The sequence below is a fragment of the Anomaloglossus baeobatrachus genome, unplaced genomic scaffold (assembly GCF_048569485.1).
Source record: "Anomaloglossus baeobatrachus isolate aAnoBae1 unplaced genomic scaffold, aAnoBae1.hap1 Scaffold_3112, whole genome shotgun sequence".
NCBI lineage: Eukaryota > Metazoa > Chordata > Amphibia > Anura > Aromobatidae > Anomaloglossus > Anomaloglossus baeobatrachus.
In genome coordinates, this window is record NW_027442523.1 from 89,351 (window position 1) to 105,644 (window position 16,294).

Here is a 16,294-nt window from a genome sequence, read left to right on the forward strand (position 1 = left end):
ACGTCAAATACTAAGAAAGGGCGGCCTATGAAAGAATTACTACTTTCAATAAGTACACTTAAACGGCTAATTGGGAATAGAAAAACTGTAAAAAGCCCTCTGAGAAAGCCCCCCTCTAACCTTTGATAGTAAGCTTTTCTGTAGTCTGCCTGTTGATGTATTTTCCGTTTGAACTGTGCACAACATGAAGAGACGGAACACTGGCGGCTTGTCACAATGCCCCCCGATGACATCACAATAGCGCTGCTGCCTAGAAAACAAGCTGCGCAGAAGAAGTTGTTCTTTGGGTGGGAGGGTGGGCTAGTGGAAGGAGGGGGCAATCTCTTTTTTTCCCGGGTGGTAGGGGGATGACAGGAGAAGGGAAGCGGGTGGTGAGAAAGGTACAGAGGGCAGGGTTTGGGGGCTGGGAAGGAAAGGGAAAAGATTAGGGTTTGGGGATGATGAAAGGGCTTTCTACGGGTAAGGATGGCAAAGGGTGGCAGTGACGGAAAGTCAGGCAACCTGTCCTGTCCGTCTTTTTGTATCGTGAATTGGAAAGACTGCAAGGGGGAGGGGAGTTGCTTGCGCCCTAAAGGAGGAGTTATTCAGATTCATTGCAGTGGGGGGCGGCGGCTGCAAAACGCACCATTCTTCTTGTTTTGGCTCTGCAAAGCAGCCTTTTCAAGGGTTGGCTTGGGTGACAAAATGTCTTGTGTAGGCGTGGGTTTGTCTCCCTCTCGCTCTCTCTCCCTAAGATGTGTCCGGCATAGGCCAGGGTGCCACTCGAGGCCCAAATAAATTCTGGTTATCGCTTCTCGGCCTTTTGGCTAAGATCAAGTGTAGTGTTGTTCGAAGAGGTGGTTTAAGCTCCAGGCCACCTTAGTACAATGATACAATGCACACTGGAAGGTTGCGCTTGCTAGTACTCTGGGTGGATAGTATATTCATCTAGTGGAAAACATGGCCCTACCAGGATCGAGGCTATTAGACTGAGTAAGGATGGGGGGCTATGGTACAACGTGCCCCAGGACTGACGACCCTGGAGTGAGTCTGAGCTTGCTGGCTTGGGACCCCGGCAAGCCTTGGGCTCTGTAGCACACCGTACCTTGCCTTTTCATACTTTTTGAGCATATCACCCTATCCCGGCCTTCTGGCTAGGAAGGGAAATTTTTATAATCCCGGTCGGAGGTCTGGTCAGCTTTGGGCTGAGAAACTAACACCCGGTTGGAGGTCCGGGTCAGCTTCGGCTGAGAAACCAACACCCGGTTGGAGGTCTGGGTCAGCTTCGGCTGAGAAACCAACACCCGGTTGGAGGTCCGGTTAGCCTTGGGCTGAGAAACCAACACCGGTTGACGGTCCGGGCAGTTTCGGCTGCGAAACCAACAACTAGTAGCTCTCTACTCCACTTGGGTAAGATGCCTGGGTGGACGCTGGGAGCAACGACAAGGCTCAACCAGGCTTCGGCTTGGGGGAGCACCGAAGATCCCTGACCCTTGCTGTGGCCTTCTGGCTCGGAGGGACGGGGTTGATTTTTGGGGACCCTCTCCTCACGGTGGGGTCCACACGAATCCTAGCCTTTGCACTGTTTTTGGTGTGACTTCGGTCATGCATTTTTTGTGGTGCTTTGGAAAGCTTCATTAAATCAAAAATCTGTTCTTATCAGTTTAATATCTGATACGTCCCCTATCTGGGGACCATATATTAAATGGATTTTTAGAACAGGGAGATGGAAAAAGAGCTTGCTCTGTCCACTCCACGCATTGACCTGGTATTGCAGTACCTCCAGGAACGGTGCACCCCTTCTTAACCCAGTTTCCAAAAGCAGAACTCAATTCACCTGATTCATATTAGCCCGATTTAATGAATTGGAAGAAAGCATACGTCTTCATATGCACCTCAATTTGGCCCATTCACTTTTCACACTTCCTCCTTTTGTTTTTTATCTTTCACACTTTTGACTTTCTTTATTCATCCAAATAGCAAACTCATCACCACTCAACCTGACCAACTCGGCTATGTCCCCGTGCTGCAGTTCTCTGTCTTATCTAGATCATTTGCAATTGAATGGAATAGATCCCTTTTGGACAAAGTGGATTCACCTGCTGCTGCAGTGACCACAGGTGTGATAACATCTAGAATTGGCATCTGGTGCGATCTCTCCGCTTCCACTCCAAAGAAAGTTACCTGTTTATTCCTATCATGCATTGGTTTTTGGGGTTTTCTTTGAGTAATGATGATCTCTTTAGTAGTCTGTTGGCGCCCTCTCCTGGAGGAATAGTTTGCTTGCTCTTGGACATTCTAAAAGAGAGGTCATGATAGACATTGAGCTTCTGAGCTCAATTGGGGACAGTCATGGGTGATGAATGTTTGCAACCTACTGCGAAGCCTCATACCGCAATATAAGGAACGTCAAATACTAAGAAAGGGCGGCCTATGAAAGAATTACTACTTTCAATAAGTACACTTAAACGGCTAATTGGGAATAGAAAAACTGTAAAAAGCCCTCTGAGAAAGCCCCCCTCTAACCTTTGATAGTAAGCTTTTCTGTAGTCTGCCTGTTGATGTATTTTCCGTTTGAACTGTGCACAACATGAAGAGACGGAACACTGGCGGCTTGTCACAATGCCCCCCGATGACATCACAATAGCGCTGCTGCCTAGAAAACAAGCTGCGCAGAAGAAGTTGTTCTTTGGGTGGGAGGGTGGGCTAGTGGAAGGAGGGGGCAATCTCTTTTTTTCCCGGGTGGTAGGGGGATGACAGGAGAAGGGAAGCGGGTGGTGAGAAAGGTACAGAGGGCAGGGTTTGGGGGCTGGGAAGGAAAGGGAAAAGATTAGGGTTTGGGGATGATGAAAGGGCTTTCTACGGGTAAGGATGGCAAAGGGTGGCAGTGACGGAAAGTCAGGCAACCTGTCCTGTCCGTCTTTTTGTATCGTGAATTGGAAAGACTGCAAGGGGGAGGGGAGTTGCTTGCGCCCTAAAGGAGGAGTTATTCAGATTCATTGCAGTGGGCGGCGGCTGCAAAACGCACCATTCTTCTTGTTTTGGCTCTGCAAAGCAGCCTTTTCAAGGGTTGGCTTGGGTGACAAAATGTCTTGTGTAGGCGTGGGTTTGTCTCCCTCTCGCTCTCTCTCCCTAAGATGTGTCCGGCATAGGCCAGGGTGCCACTCGAGGCCCAAACCAATTCTGGTTATCGCTTCTCGGCCTTTTGGCTAAGATCAAGTGTAGTATCTGTTCTTATCAGTTTAATATCTGATACGTCCCCTATCTGGGGACCATATATTAAATGGATTTTTAGAACAGGGAGATGGAAAAAGAGCTTGCTCTGTCCACTCCACGCATTGACCTGGTATTGCAGTACCTCCAGGAACGGTGCACCCCTTCTTAACCCAGTTTCCAAAAGCAGAACTCAATTCACCTGATTCATATTAGCCCGATTTAATGAATTGGAAGAAAGCATACGTCTTCATATGCACCTCAATTTGGCCCATTCACTTTTCACACTTCCTCCTTTTGTTTTTTATCTTTCACACTTTTGACTTTCTTTATTCATCCAAATAGCAAACTCATCACCACTCAACCTGACCAACTCGGCTATGTCCCCGTGCTGCAGTTCTCTGTCTTATCTAGATCATTTGCAATTGAATGGAATAGATCCCTTTTGGACAAAGTGGATTCACCTGCTGCTGCAGTGACCACAGGTGTGATAACATCTAGAATTGGCATCTGGTGCGATCTCTCCGCTTCCACTCCAAAGAAAGTTACCTGTTTATTCCTATCATGCATTGGTTTTTGGGGTTTTCTTTGAGTAATGATGATCTCTTTAGTAGTCTGTTGGCGCCCTCTCCTGGAGGAATAGTTTGCTTGCTCTTGGACATTCTAAAAGAGAGGTCATGATAGACATTGAGCTTCTGAGCTCAATTGGGGACAGTCATGGGTGATGAATGTTTGCAACCTACTGCGAAGCCTCATACCGCAATATAAGGAACGTCAAATACTAAGAAAGGGCGGCCTATGAAAGAATTACTACTTTCAATAAGTACACTTAAACGGCTAATTGGGAATAGAAAAACTGTAAAAAGCCCTCTGAGAAAGCCCCCCTCTAACCTTTGATAGTAAGCTTTTCTGTAGTCTGCCTGTTGATGTATTTTCCGTTTGAACTGTGCACAACATGAAGAGACGGAACACTGGCGGCTTGTCACAATGCCCCCCGATGACATCACAATAGCGCTGCTGCCTAGAAAACAAGCTGCGCAGAAGAAGTTGTTCTTTGGGTGGGAGGGTGGGCTAGTGGAAGGAGGGGGCAATCTCTTTTTTTCCCGGGTGGTAGGGGGATGACAGGAGAAGGGAAGCGGGTGGTGAGAAAGGTACAGAGGGCAGGGTTTGGGGGCTGGGAAGGAAAGGGAAAAGATTAGGGTTTGGGGATGATGAAAGGGCTTTCTACGGGTAAGGATGGCAAAGGGTGGCAGTGACGGAAAGTCAGGCAACCTGTCCTGTCCGTCTTTTTGTATCGTGAATTGGAAAGACTGCAAGGGGGAGGGGAGTTGCTTGCGCCCTAAAGGAGGAGTTATTCAGATTCATTGCAGTGGGGGGCGGCGGCTGCAAAACGCACCATTCTTCTTGTTTTGGCTCTGCAAAGCAGCCTTTTCAAGGGTTGGCTTGGGTGACAAAATGTCTTGTGTAGGCGTGGGTTTGTCTCCCTCTCGCTCTCTCTCCCTAAGATGTGTCCGGCATAGGCCAGGGTGCCACTCGAGGCCCAAACCAATTCTGGTTATCGCTTCTCGGCCTTTTGGCTAAGATCAAGTGTAGTATCTGTTCTTATCAGTTTAATATCTGATACGTCCCCTATCTGGGGACCATATATTAAATGGATTTTTAGAACAGGGAGATGGAAAAAGAGCTTGCTCTGTCCACTCCACGCATTGACCTGGTATTGCAGTACCTCCAGGAACGGTGCACCCCTTCTTAACCCAGTTTCCAAAAGCAGAACTCAATTCACCTGATTCATATTAGCCCGATTTAATGAATTGGAAGAAAGCATACGTCTTCATATGCACCTCAATTTGGCCCATTCACTTTTCACACTTCCTCCTTTTGTTTTTTATCTTTCACACTTTTGACTTTCTTTATTCATCCAAATAGCAAACTCATCACCACTCAACCTGACCAACTCGGCTATGTCCCCGTGCTGCAGTTCTCTGTCTTATCTAGATCATTTGCAATTGAATGGAATAGATCCCTTTTGGACAAAGTGGATTCACCTGCTGCTGCAGTGACCACAGGTGTGATAACATCTAGAATTGGCATCTGGTGCGATCTCTCCGCTTCCACTCCAAAGAAAGTTACCTGTTTATTCCTATCATGCATTGGTTTTTGGGGTTTTCTTTGAGTAATGATGATCTCTTTAGTAGTCTGTTGGCGCCCTCTCCTGGAGGAATAGTTTGCTTGCTCTTGGACATTCTAAAAGAGAGGTCATGATAGACATTGAGCTTCTGAGCTCAATTGGGGACAGTCATGGGTGATGAATGTTTGCAACCTACTGCGAAGCCTCATACCGCAATATAAGGAACGTCAAATACTAAGAAAGGGCGGCCTATGAAAGAATTACTACTTTCAATAAGTACACTTAAACGGCTAATTGGGAATAGAAAAACTGTAAAAAGCCCTCTGAGAAAGCCCCCCTCTAACCTTTGATAGTAAGCTTTTCTGTAGTCTGCCTGTTGATGTATTTTCCGTTTGAACTGTGCACAACATGAAGAGACGGAACACTGGCGGCTTGTCACAATGCCCCCCGATGACATCACAATAGCGCTGCTGCCTAGAAAACAAGCTGCGCAGAAGAAGTTGTTCTTTGGGTGGGAGGGTGGGCTAGTGGAAGGAGGGGGCAATCTCTTTTTTTCCCGGGTGGTAGGGGGATGACAGGAGAAGGGAAGCGGGTGGTGAGAAAGGTACAGAGGGCAGGGTTTGGGGGCTGGGAAGGAAAGGGAAAAGATTAGGGTTTGGGGATGATGAAAGGGCTTTCTACGGGTAAGGATGGCAAAGGGTGGCAGTGACGGAAAGTCAGGCAACCTGTCCTGTCCGTCTTTTTGTATCGTGAATTGGAAAGACTGCAAGGGGGAGGGGAGTTGCTTGCGCCCTAAAGGAGGAGTTATTCAGATTCATTGCAGTGGGGGGCGGCGGCTGCAAAACGCACCATTCTTCTTGTTTTGGCTCTGCAAAGCAGCCTTTTCAAGGGTTGGCTTGGGTGACAAAATGTCTTGTGTAGGCGTGGGTTTGTCTCCCTCTCGCTCTCTCTCCCTAAGATGTGTCCGGCATAGGCCAGGGTGCCACTCGAGGCCCAAACCAATTCTGGTTATCACTTCTCGGCCTTTTGGCTAAGATCAAGTGTAGTATCTGTTCTTATCAGTTTAATATCTGATACGTCCCCTATCTGGGGACCATATATTAAATGGATTTTTAGAACAGGGAGATGGAAAAAGAGCTTGCTCTGTCCACTCCACGCATTGACCTGGTATTGCAGTACCTCCAGGAACGGTGCACCCCTTCTTAACCCAGTTTCCAAAAGCAGAACTCAATTCACCTGATTCATATTAGCCCGATTTAATGAATTGGAAGAAAGCATACGTCTTCATATGCACCTCAATTTGGCCCATTCACTTTTCACACTTCCTCCTTTTGTTTTTTATCTTTCACACTTTTGACTTTCTTTATTCATCCAAATAGCAAACTCATCACCACTCAACCTGACCAACTCGGCTATGTCCCCGTGCTGCAGTTCTCTGTCTTATCTAGATCATTTGCAATTGAATGGAATAGATCCCTTTTGGACAAAGTGGATTCACCTGCTGCTGCAGTGACCACAGGTGTGATAACATCTAGAATTGGCATCTGGTGCGATCTCTCCGCTTCCACTCCAAAGAAAGTTACCTGTTTATTCCTATCATGCATTGGTTTTTGGGGTTTTCTTTGAGTAATGATGATCTCTTTAGTAGTCTGTTGGCGCCCTCTCCTGGAGGAATAGTTTGCTTGCTCTTGGACATTCTAAAAGAGAGGTCATGATAGACATTGAGCTTCTGAGCTCAATTGGGGACAGTCATGGGTGATGAATGTTTGCAACCTACTGCGAAGCCTCATACCGCAATATAAGGAACGTCAAATACTAAGAAAGGGCGGCCTATGAAAGAATTACTACTTTCAATAAGTACACTTAAACGGCTAATTGGGAATAGAAAAACTGTAAAAAGCCCTCTGAGAAAGCCCCCCTCTAACCTTTGATAGTAAGCTTTTCTGTAGTCTGCCTGTTGATGTATTTTCCGTTTGAACTGTGCACAACATGAAGAGACGGAACACTGGCGGCTTGTCACAATGCCCCCCGATGACATCACAATAGCGCTGCTGCCTAGAAAACAAGCTGCGCAGAAGAAGTTGTTCTTTGGGTGGGAGGGTGGGCTAGTGGAAGGAGGGGGCAATCTCTTTTTTTCCCGGGTGGTAGGGGGATGACAGGAGAAGGGAAGCGGGTGGTGAGAAAGGTACAGAGGGCAGGGTTTGGGGGCTGGGAAGGAAAGGGAAAAGATTAGGGTTTGGGGATGATGAAAGGGCTTTCTACGGGTAAGGATGGCAAAGGGTGGCAGTGACGGAAAGTCAGGCAACCTGTCCTGTCCGTCTTTTTGTATCGTGAATTGGAAAGACTGCAAGGGGGAGGGGAGTTGCTTGCGCCCTAAAGGAGGAGTTATTCAGATTCATTGCAGTGGGGGCGGCGGCTGCAAAACGCACCATTCTTCTTGTTTTGGCTCTGCAAAGCAGCCTTTTCAAGGGTTGGCTTGGGTGACAAAATGTCTTGTGTAGGCGTGGGTTTGTCTCCCTCTCGCTCTCTCTCCCTAAGATGTGTCCGGCATAGGCCAGGGTGCCACTCGAGGCCCAAACCAATTCTGGTTATCGCTTCTCGGCCTTTTGGCTAAGATCAAGTGTAGTATCTGTTCTTATCAGTTTAATATCTGATACGTCCCCTATCTGGGGACCATATATTAAATGGATTTTTAGAACAGGGAGATGGAAAAAGAGCTTGCTCTGTCCACTCCACGCATTGACCTGGTATTGCAGTACCTCCAGGAACGGTGCACCCCTTCTTAACCCAGTTTCCAAAAGCAGAACTCAATTCACCTGATTCATATTAGCCCGATTTAATGAATTGGAAGAAAGCATACGTCTTCATATGCACCTCAATTTGGCCCATTCACTTTTCACACTTCCTCCTTTTGTTTTTTATCTTTCACACTTTTGACTTTCTTTATTCATCCAAATAGCAAACTCATCACCACTCAACCTGACCAACTCGGCTATGTCCCCGTGCTGCAGTTCTCTGTCTTATCTAGATCATTTGCAATTGAATGGAATAGATCCCTTTTGGACAAAGTGGATTCACCTGCTGCTGCAGTGACCACAGGTGTGATAACATCTAGAATTGGCATCTGGTGCGATCTCTCCGCTTCCACTCCAAAGAAAGTTACCTGTTTATTCCTATCATGCATTGGTTTTTGGGGTTTTCTTTGAGTAATGATGATCTCTTTAGTAGTCTGTTGGCGCCCTCTCCTGGAGGAATAGTTTGCTTGCTCTTGGACATTCTAAAAGAGAGGTCATGATAGACATTGAGCTTCTGAGCTCAATTGGGGACAGTCATGGGTGATGAATGTTTGCAACCTACTGCGAAGCCTCATACCGCAATATAAGGAACGTCAAATACTAAGAAAGGGCGGCCTATGAAAGAATTACTACTTTCAATAAGTACACTTAAACGGCTAATTGGGAATAGAAAAACTGTAAAAAGCCCTCTGAGAAAGCCCCCCTCTAACCTTTGATAGTAAGCTTTTCTGTAGTCTGCCTGTTGATGTATTTTCCGTTTGAACTGTGCACAACATGAAGAGACGGAACACTGGCGGCTTGTCACAATGCCCCCCGATGACATCACAATAGCGCTGCTGCCTAGAAAACAAGCTGCGCAGAAGAAGTTGTTCTTTGGGTGGGAGGGTGGGCTAGTGGAAGGAGGGGGCAATCTCTTTTTTTCCCGGGTGGTAGGGGGATGACAGGAGAAGGGAAGCGGGTGGTGAGAAAGGTACAGAGGGCAGGGTTTGGGGGCTGGGAAGGAAAGGGAAAAGATTAGGGTTTGGGGATGATGAAAGGGCTTTCTACGGGTAAGGATGGCAAAGGGTGGCAGTGACGGAAAGTCAGGCAACCTGTCCTGTCCGTCTTTTTGTATCGTGAATTGGAAAGACTGCAAGGGGGAGGGGAGTTGCTTGCGCCCTAAAGGAGGAGTTATTCAGATTCATTGCAGTGGGGGGCGGCGGCTGCAAAACGCACCATTCTTCTTGTTTTGGCTCTGCAAAGCAGCCTTTTCAAGGGTTGGCTTGGGTGACAAAATGTCTTGTGTAGGCGTGGGTTTGTCTCCCTCTCGCTCTCTCTCCCTAAGATGTGTCCGGCATAGGCCAGGGTGCCACTCGAGGCCCAAACCAATTCTGGTTATCGCTTCTCGGCCTTTTGGCTAAGATCAAGTGTAGTATCTGTTCTTATCAGTTTAATATCTGATACGTCCCCTATCTGGGGACCATATATTAAATGGATTTTTAGAACAGGGAGATGGAAAAAGAGCTTGCTCTGTCCACTCCACGCATTGACCTGGTATTGCAGTACCTCCAGGAACGGTGCACCCCTTCTTAACCCAGTTTCCAAAAGCAGAACTCAATTCACCTGATTCATATTAGCCCGATTTAATGAATTGGAAGAAAGCATACGTCTTCATATGCACCTCAATTTGGCCCATTCACTTTTCACACTTCCTCCTTTTGTTTTTTATCTTTCACACTTTTGACTTTCTTTATTCATCCAAATAGCAAACTCATCACCACTCAACCTGACCAACTCGGCTATGTCCCCGTGCTGCAGTTCTCTGTCTTATCTAGATCATTTGCAATTGAATGGAATAGATCCCTTTTGGACAAAGTGGATTCACCTGCTGCTGCAGTGACCACAGGTGTGATAACATCTAGAATTGGCATCTGGTGCGATCTCTCCGCTTCCACTCCAAAGAAAGTTACCTGTTTATTCCTATCATGCATTGGTTTTTGGGGTTTTCTTTGAGTAATGATGATCTCTTTAGTAGTCTGTTGGCGCCCTCTCCTGGAGGAATAGTTTGCTTGCTCTTGGACATTCTAAAAGAGAGGTCATGATAGACATTGAGCTTCTGAGCTCAATTGGGGACAGTCATGGGTGATGAATGTTTGCAACCTACTGCGAAGCCTCATACCGCAATATAAGGAACGTCAAATACTAAGAAAGGGCGGCCTATGAAAGAATTACTACTTTCAATAAGTACACTTAAACGGCTAATTGGGAATAGAAAAACTGTAAAAAGCCCTCTGAGAAAGCCCCCCTCTAACCTTTGATAGTAAGCTTTTCTGTAGTCTGCCTGTTGATGTATTTTCCGTTTGAACTGTGCACAACATGAAGAGACGGAACACTGGCGGCTTGTCACAATGCCCCCCGATGACATCACAATAGCGCTGCTGCCTAGAAAACAAGCTGCGCAGAAGAAGTTGTTCTTTGGGTGGGAGGGTGGGCTAGTGGAAGGAGGGGGCAATCTCTTTTTTTCCCGGGTGGTAGGGGGATGACAGGAGAAGGGAAGCGGGTGGTGAGAAAGGTACAGAGGGCAGGGTTTGGGGGCTGGGAAGGAAAGGGAAAAGATTAGGGTTTGGGGATGATGAAAGGGCTTTCTACGGGTAAGGATGGCAAAGGGTGGCAGTGACGGAAAGTCAGGCAACCTGTCCTGTCCGTCTTTTTGTATCGTGAATTGGAAAGACTGCAAGGGGGAGGGGAGTTGCTTGCGCCCTAAAGGAGGAGTTATTCAGATTCATTGCAGTGGGGGGCGGCGGCTGCAAAACGCACCATTCTTCTTGTTTTGGCTCTGCAAAGCAGCCTTTTCAAGGGTTGGCTTGGGTGACAAAATGTCTTGTGTAGGCGTGGGTTTGTCTCCCTCTCGCTCTCTCTCCCTAAGATGTGTCCGGCATAGGCCAGGGTGCCACTCGAGGCCCAAACCAATTCTGGTTATCGCTTCTCGGCCTTTTGGCTAAGATCAAGTGTAGTATCTGTTCTTATCAGTTTAATATCTGATACGTCCCCTATCTGGGGACCATATATTAAATGGATTTTTAGAACAGGGAGATGGAAAAAGAGCTTGCTCTGTCCACTCCACGCATTGACCTGGTATTGCAGTACCTCCAGGAACGGTGCACCCCTTCTTAACCCAGTTTCCAAAAGCAGAACTCAATTCACCTGATTCATATTAGCCCGATTTAATGAATTGGAAGAAAGCATACGTCTTCATATGCACCTCAATTTGGCCCATTCACTTTTCACACTTCCTCCTTTTGTTTTTTATCTTTCACACTTTTGACTTTCTTTATTCATCCAAATAGCAAACTCATCACCACTCAACCTGACCAACTCGGCTATGTCCCCGTGCTGCAGTTCTCTGTCTTATCTAGATCATTTGCAATTGAATGGAATAGATCCCTTTTGGACAAAGTGGATTCACCTGCTGCTGCAGTGACCACAGGTGTGATAACATCTAGAATTGGCATCTGGTGCGATCTCTCCGCTTCCACTCCAAAGAAAGTTACCTGTTTATTCCTATCATGCATTGGTTTTTGGGGTTTTCTTTGAGTAATGATGATCTCTTTAGTAGTCTGTTGGCGCCCTCTCCTGGAGGAATAGTTTGCTTGCTCTTGGACATTCTAAAAGAGAGGTCATGATAGACATTGAGCTTCTGAGCTCAATTGGGGACAGTCATGGGTGATGAATGTTTGCAACCTACTGCGAAGCCTCATACCGCAATATAAGGAACGTCAAATACTAAGAAAGGGCGGCCTATGAAAGAATTACTACTTTCAATAAGTACACTTAAACGGCTAATTGGGAATAGAAAAACTGTAAAAAGCCCTCTGAGAAAGCCCCCCTCTAACCTTTGATAGTAAGCTTTTCTGTAGTCTGCCTGTTGATGTATTTTCCGTTTGAACTGTGCACAACATGAAGAGACGGAACACTGGCGGCTTGTCACAATGCCCCCCGATGACATCACAATAGCGCTGCTGCCTAGAAAACAAGCTGCGCAGAAGAAGTTGTTCTTTGGGTGGGAGGGTGGGCTAGTGGAAGGAGGGGGCAATCTCTTTTTTTCCCGGGTGGTAGGGGGATGACAGGAGAAGGGAAGCGGGTGGTGAGAAAGGTACAGAGGGCAGGGTTTGGGGGCTGGGAAGGAAAGGGAAAAGATTAGGGTTTGGGGATGATGAAAGGGCTTTCTACGGGTAAGGATGGCAAAGGGTGGCAGTGACGGAAAGTCAGGCAACCTGTCCTGTCCGTCTTTTTGTATCGTGAATTGGAAAGACTGCAAGGGGGAGGGGAGTTGCTTGCGCCCTAAAGGAGGAGTTATTCAGATTCATTGCAGTGGGCGGCGGCTGCAAAACGCACCATTCTTCTTGTTTTGGCTCTGCAAAGCAGCCTTTTCAAGGGTTGGCTTGGGTGACAAAATGTCTTGTGTAGGCGTGGGTTTGTCTCCCTCTCGCTCTCTCTCCCTAAGATGTGTCCGGCATAGGCCAGGGTGCCACTCGAGGCCCAAACCAATTCTGGTTATCGCTTCTCGGCCTTTTGGCTAAGATCAAGTGTAGTATCTGTTCTTATCAGTTTAATATCTGATACGTCCCCTATCTGGGGACCATATATTAAATGGATTTTTAGAACAGGGAGATGGAAAAAGAGCTTGCTCTGTCCACTCCACGCATTGACCTGGTATTGCAGTACCTCCAGGAACGGTGCACCCCTTCTTAACCCAGTTTCCAAAAGCAGAACTCAATTCACCTGATTCATATTAGCCCGATTTAATGAATTGGAAGAAAGCATACGTCTTCATATGCACCTCAATTTGGCCCATTCACTTTTCACACTTCCTCCTTTTGTTTTTTATCTTTCACACTTTTGACTTTCTTTATTCATCCAAATAGCAAACTCATCACCACTCAACCTGACCAACTCGGCTATGTCCCCGTGCTGCAGTTCTCTGTCTTATCTAGATCATTTGCAATTGAATGGAATAGATCCCTTTTGGACAAAGTGGATTCACCTGCTGCTGCAGTGACCACAGGTGTGATAACATCTAGAATTGGCATCTGGTGCGATCTCTCCGCTTCCACTCCAAAGAAAGTTACCTGTTTATTCCTATCATGCATTGGTTTTTGGGGTTTTCTTTGAGTAATGATGATCTCTTTAGTAGTCTGTTGGCGCCCTCTCCTGGAGGAATAGTTTGCTTGCTCTTGGACATTCTAAAAGAGAGGTCATGATAGACATTGAGCTTCTGAGCTCAATTGGGGACAGTCATGGGTGATGAATGTTTGCAACCTACTGCGAAGCCTCATACCGCAATATAAGGAACGTCAAATACTAAGAAAGGGCGGCCTATGAAAGAATTACTACTTTCAATAAGTACACTTAAACGGCTAATTGGGAATAGAAAAACTGTAAAAAGCCCTCTGAGAAAGCCCCCCTCTAACCTTTGATAGTAAGCTTTTCTGTAGTCTGCCTGTTGATGTATTTTCCGTTTGAACTGTGCACAACATGAAGAGACGGAACACTGGCGGCTTGTCACAATGCCCCCCGATGACATCACAATAGCGCTGCTGCCTAGAAAACAAGCTGCGCAGAAGAAGTTGTTCTTTGGGTGGGAGGGTGGGCTAGTGGAAGGAGGGGGCAATCTCTTTTTTTCCCGGGTGGTAGGGGGATGACAGGAGAAGGGAAGCGGGTGGTGAGAAAGGTACAGAGGGCAGGGTTTGGGGGCTGGGAAGGAAAGGGAAAAGATTAGGGTTTGGGGATGATGAAAGGGCTTTCTACGGGTAAGGATGGCAAAGGGTGGCAGTGACGGAAAGTCAGGCAACCTGTCCTGTCCGTCTTTTTGTATCGTGAATTGGAAAGACTGCAAGGGGGAGGGGAGTTGCTTGCGCCCTAAAGGAGGAGTTATTCAGATTCATTGCAGTGGGGGGCGGCGGCTGCAAAACGCACCATTCTTCTTGTTTTGGCTCTGCAAAGCAGCCTTTTCAAGGGTTGGCTTGGGTGACAAAATGTCTTGTGTAGGCGTGGGTTTGTCTCCCTCTCGCTCTCTCTCCCTAAGATGTGTCCGGCATAGGCCAGGGTGCCACTCGAGGCCCAAACCAATTCTGGTTATCGCTTCTCGGCCTTTTGGCTAAGATCAAGTGTAGTATCTGTTCTTATCAGTTTAATATCTGATACGTCCCCTATCTGGGGACCATATATTAAATGGATTTTTAGAACAGGGAGATGGAAAAAGAGCTTGCTCTGTCCACTCCACGCATTGACCTGGTATTGCAGTACCTCCAGGAACGGTGCACCCCTTCTTAACCCAGTTTCCAAAAGCAGAACTCAATTCACCTGATTCATATTAGCCCGATTTAATGAATTGGAAGAAAGCATACGTCTTCATATGCACCTCAATTTGGCCCATTCACTTTTCACACTTCCTCCTTTTGTTTTTTATCTTTCACACTTTTGACTTTCTTTATTCATCCAAATAGCAAACTCATCACCACTCAACCTGACCAACTCGGCTATGTCCCCGTGCTGCAGTTCTCTGTCTTATCTAGATCATTTGCAATTGAATGGAATAGATCCCTTTTGGACAAAGTGGATTCACCTGCTGCTGCAGTGACCACAGGTGTGATAACATCTAGAATTGGCATCTGGTGCGATCTCTCCGCTTCCACTCCAAAGAAAGTTACCTGTTTATTCCTATCATGCATTGGTTTTTGGGGTTTTCTTTGAGTAATGATGATCTCTTTAGTAGTCTGTTGGCGCCCTCTCCTGGAGGAATAGTTTGCTTGCTCTTGGACATTCTAAAAGAGAGGTCATGATAGACATTGAGCTTCTGAGCTCAATTGGGGACAGTCATGGGTGATGAATGTTTGCAACCTACTGCGAAGCCTCATACCGCAATATAAGGAACGTCAAATACTAAGAAAGGGCGGCCTATGAAAGAATTACTACTTTCAATAAGTACACTTAAACGGCTAATTGGGAATAGAAAAACTGTAAAAAGCCCTCTGAGAAAGCCCCCCTCTAACCTTTGATAGTAAGCTTTTCTGTAGTCTGCCTGTTGATGTATTTTCCGTTTGAACTGTGCACAACATGAAGAGACGGAACACTGGCGGCTTGTCACAATGCCCCCCGATGACATCACAATAGCGCTGCTGCCTAGAAAACAAGCTGCGCAGAAGAAGTTGTTCTTTGGGTGGGAGGGTGGGCTAGTGGAAGGAGGGGGCAATCTCTTTTTTTCCCGGGTGGTAGGGGGATGACAGGAGAAGGGAAGCGGGTGGTGAGAAAGGTACAGAGGGCAGGGTTTGGGGGCTGGGAAGGAAAGGGAAAAGATTAGGGTTTGGGGATGATGAAAGGGCTTTCTACGGGTAAGGATGGCAAAGGGTGGCAGTGACGGAAAGTCAGGCAACCTGTCCTGTCCGTCTTTTTGTATCGTGAATTGGAAAGACTGCAAGGGGGAGGGGAGTTGCTTGCGCCCTAAAGGAGGAGTTATTCAGATTCATTGCAGTGGGCGGCGGCTGCAAAACGCACCATTCTTCTTGTTTTGGCTCTGCAAAGCAGCCTTTTCAAGGGTTGGCTTGGGTGACAAAATGTCTTGTGTAGGCGTGGGTTTGTCTCCCTCTCGCTCTCTCTCCCTAAGATGTGTCCGGCATAGGCCAGGGTGCCACTCGAGGCCCAAACCAATTCTGGTTATCGCTTCTCGGCCTTTTGGCTAAGATCAAGTGTAGTATCTGTTCTTATCAGTTTAATATCTGATACGTCCCCTATCTGGGGACCATATATTAAATGGATTTTTAGAACAGGGAGATGGAAAAAGAGCTTGCTCTGTCCACTCCACGCATTGACCTGGTATTGCAGTACCTCCAGGAACGGTGCACCCCTTCTTAACCCAGTTTCCAAAAGCAGAACTCAATTCACCTGATTCATATTAGCCCGATTTAATGAATTGGAAGAAAGCATACGTCTTCATATGCACCTCAATTTGGCCCATTCACTTTTCACACTTCCTCCTTTTGTTTTTTATCTTTCACACTTTTGACTTTCTTTATTCATCCAAATAGCAAACTCATCACCACTCAACCTGACCAACTCGGCTATGTCCCCGTGCTGCAGTTCTCTGTCTTATCTAGATCATTTGCAATTGAATGGAATAGATCCCTTTTGGACAAAGTGGATT

The 16,294-nt window shown here is 46.8% G+C and overlaps 10 non-coding genes across 10 annotated transcripts; all 10 read left to right on the top strand.

The window, feature by feature from the left end:
- The first annotated feature begins 1,588 nt into the window (after positions 1-1,588).
- On the top strand, positions 1,589-1,781 carry LOC142268825 (U2 spliceosomal RNA). The gene has a single exon (XR_012734416.1). It is a non-coding gene; the product is annotated as a U2 spliceosomal RNA (small nuclear RNA).
- Positions 1,782-3,168: 1,387 nt separating this feature from the next.
- Positions 3,169-3,359, top strand: LOC142268881 (U2 spliceosomal RNA). Its single transcript, XR_012734467.1, has one exon. It is a non-coding gene; the product is annotated as a U2 spliceosomal RNA (small nuclear RNA).
- A 1,390-nt stretch (positions 3,360-4,749) lies between these two features.
- On the top strand, positions 4,750-4,940 carry LOC142268884 (U2 spliceosomal RNA). Its single transcript, XR_012734469.1, has one exon. It is a non-coding gene; the product is annotated as a U2 spliceosomal RNA (small nuclear RNA).
- Positions 4,941-6,330: 1,390 nt separating this feature from the next.
- On the top strand, positions 6,331-6,521 carry LOC142268823 (U2 spliceosomal RNA). The gene has a single exon (XR_012734414.1). It is a non-coding gene; the product is annotated as a U2 spliceosomal RNA (small nuclear RNA).
- A 1,389-nt stretch (positions 6,522-7,910) lies between these two features.
- Positions 7,911-8,101, top strand: LOC142268885 (U2 spliceosomal RNA). The gene has a single exon (XR_012734470.1). It is a non-coding gene; the product is annotated as a U2 spliceosomal RNA (small nuclear RNA).
- A 1,390-nt stretch (positions 8,102-9,491) lies between these two features.
- Positions 9,492-9,682, top strand: LOC142268886 (U2 spliceosomal RNA). Its single transcript, XR_012734471.1, has one exon. It is a non-coding gene; the product is annotated as a U2 spliceosomal RNA (small nuclear RNA).
- A 1,390-nt stretch (positions 9,683-11,072) lies between these two features.
- On the top strand, positions 11,073-11,263 carry LOC142268887 (U2 spliceosomal RNA). Its single transcript, XR_012734472.1, has one exon. It is a non-coding gene; the product is annotated as a U2 spliceosomal RNA (small nuclear RNA).
- A 1,387-nt stretch (positions 11,264-12,650) lies between these two features.
- LOC142268888 (U2 spliceosomal RNA) lies at positions 12,651-12,841 on the top strand. The gene has a single exon (XR_012734473.1). It is a non-coding gene; the product is annotated as a U2 spliceosomal RNA (small nuclear RNA).
- A 1,390-nt stretch (positions 12,842-14,231) lies between these two features.
- LOC142268820 (U2 spliceosomal RNA) lies at positions 14,232-14,422 on the top strand. The gene has a single exon (XR_012734412.1). It is a non-coding gene; the product is annotated as a U2 spliceosomal RNA (small nuclear RNA).
- A 1,387-nt stretch (positions 14,423-15,809) lies between these two features.
- LOC142268821 (U2 spliceosomal RNA) lies at positions 15,810-16,000 on the top strand. The gene has a single exon (XR_012734413.1). It is a non-coding gene; the product is annotated as a U2 spliceosomal RNA (small nuclear RNA).
- The last annotated feature ends 294 nt before the right edge of the window (positions 16,001-16,294 follow it).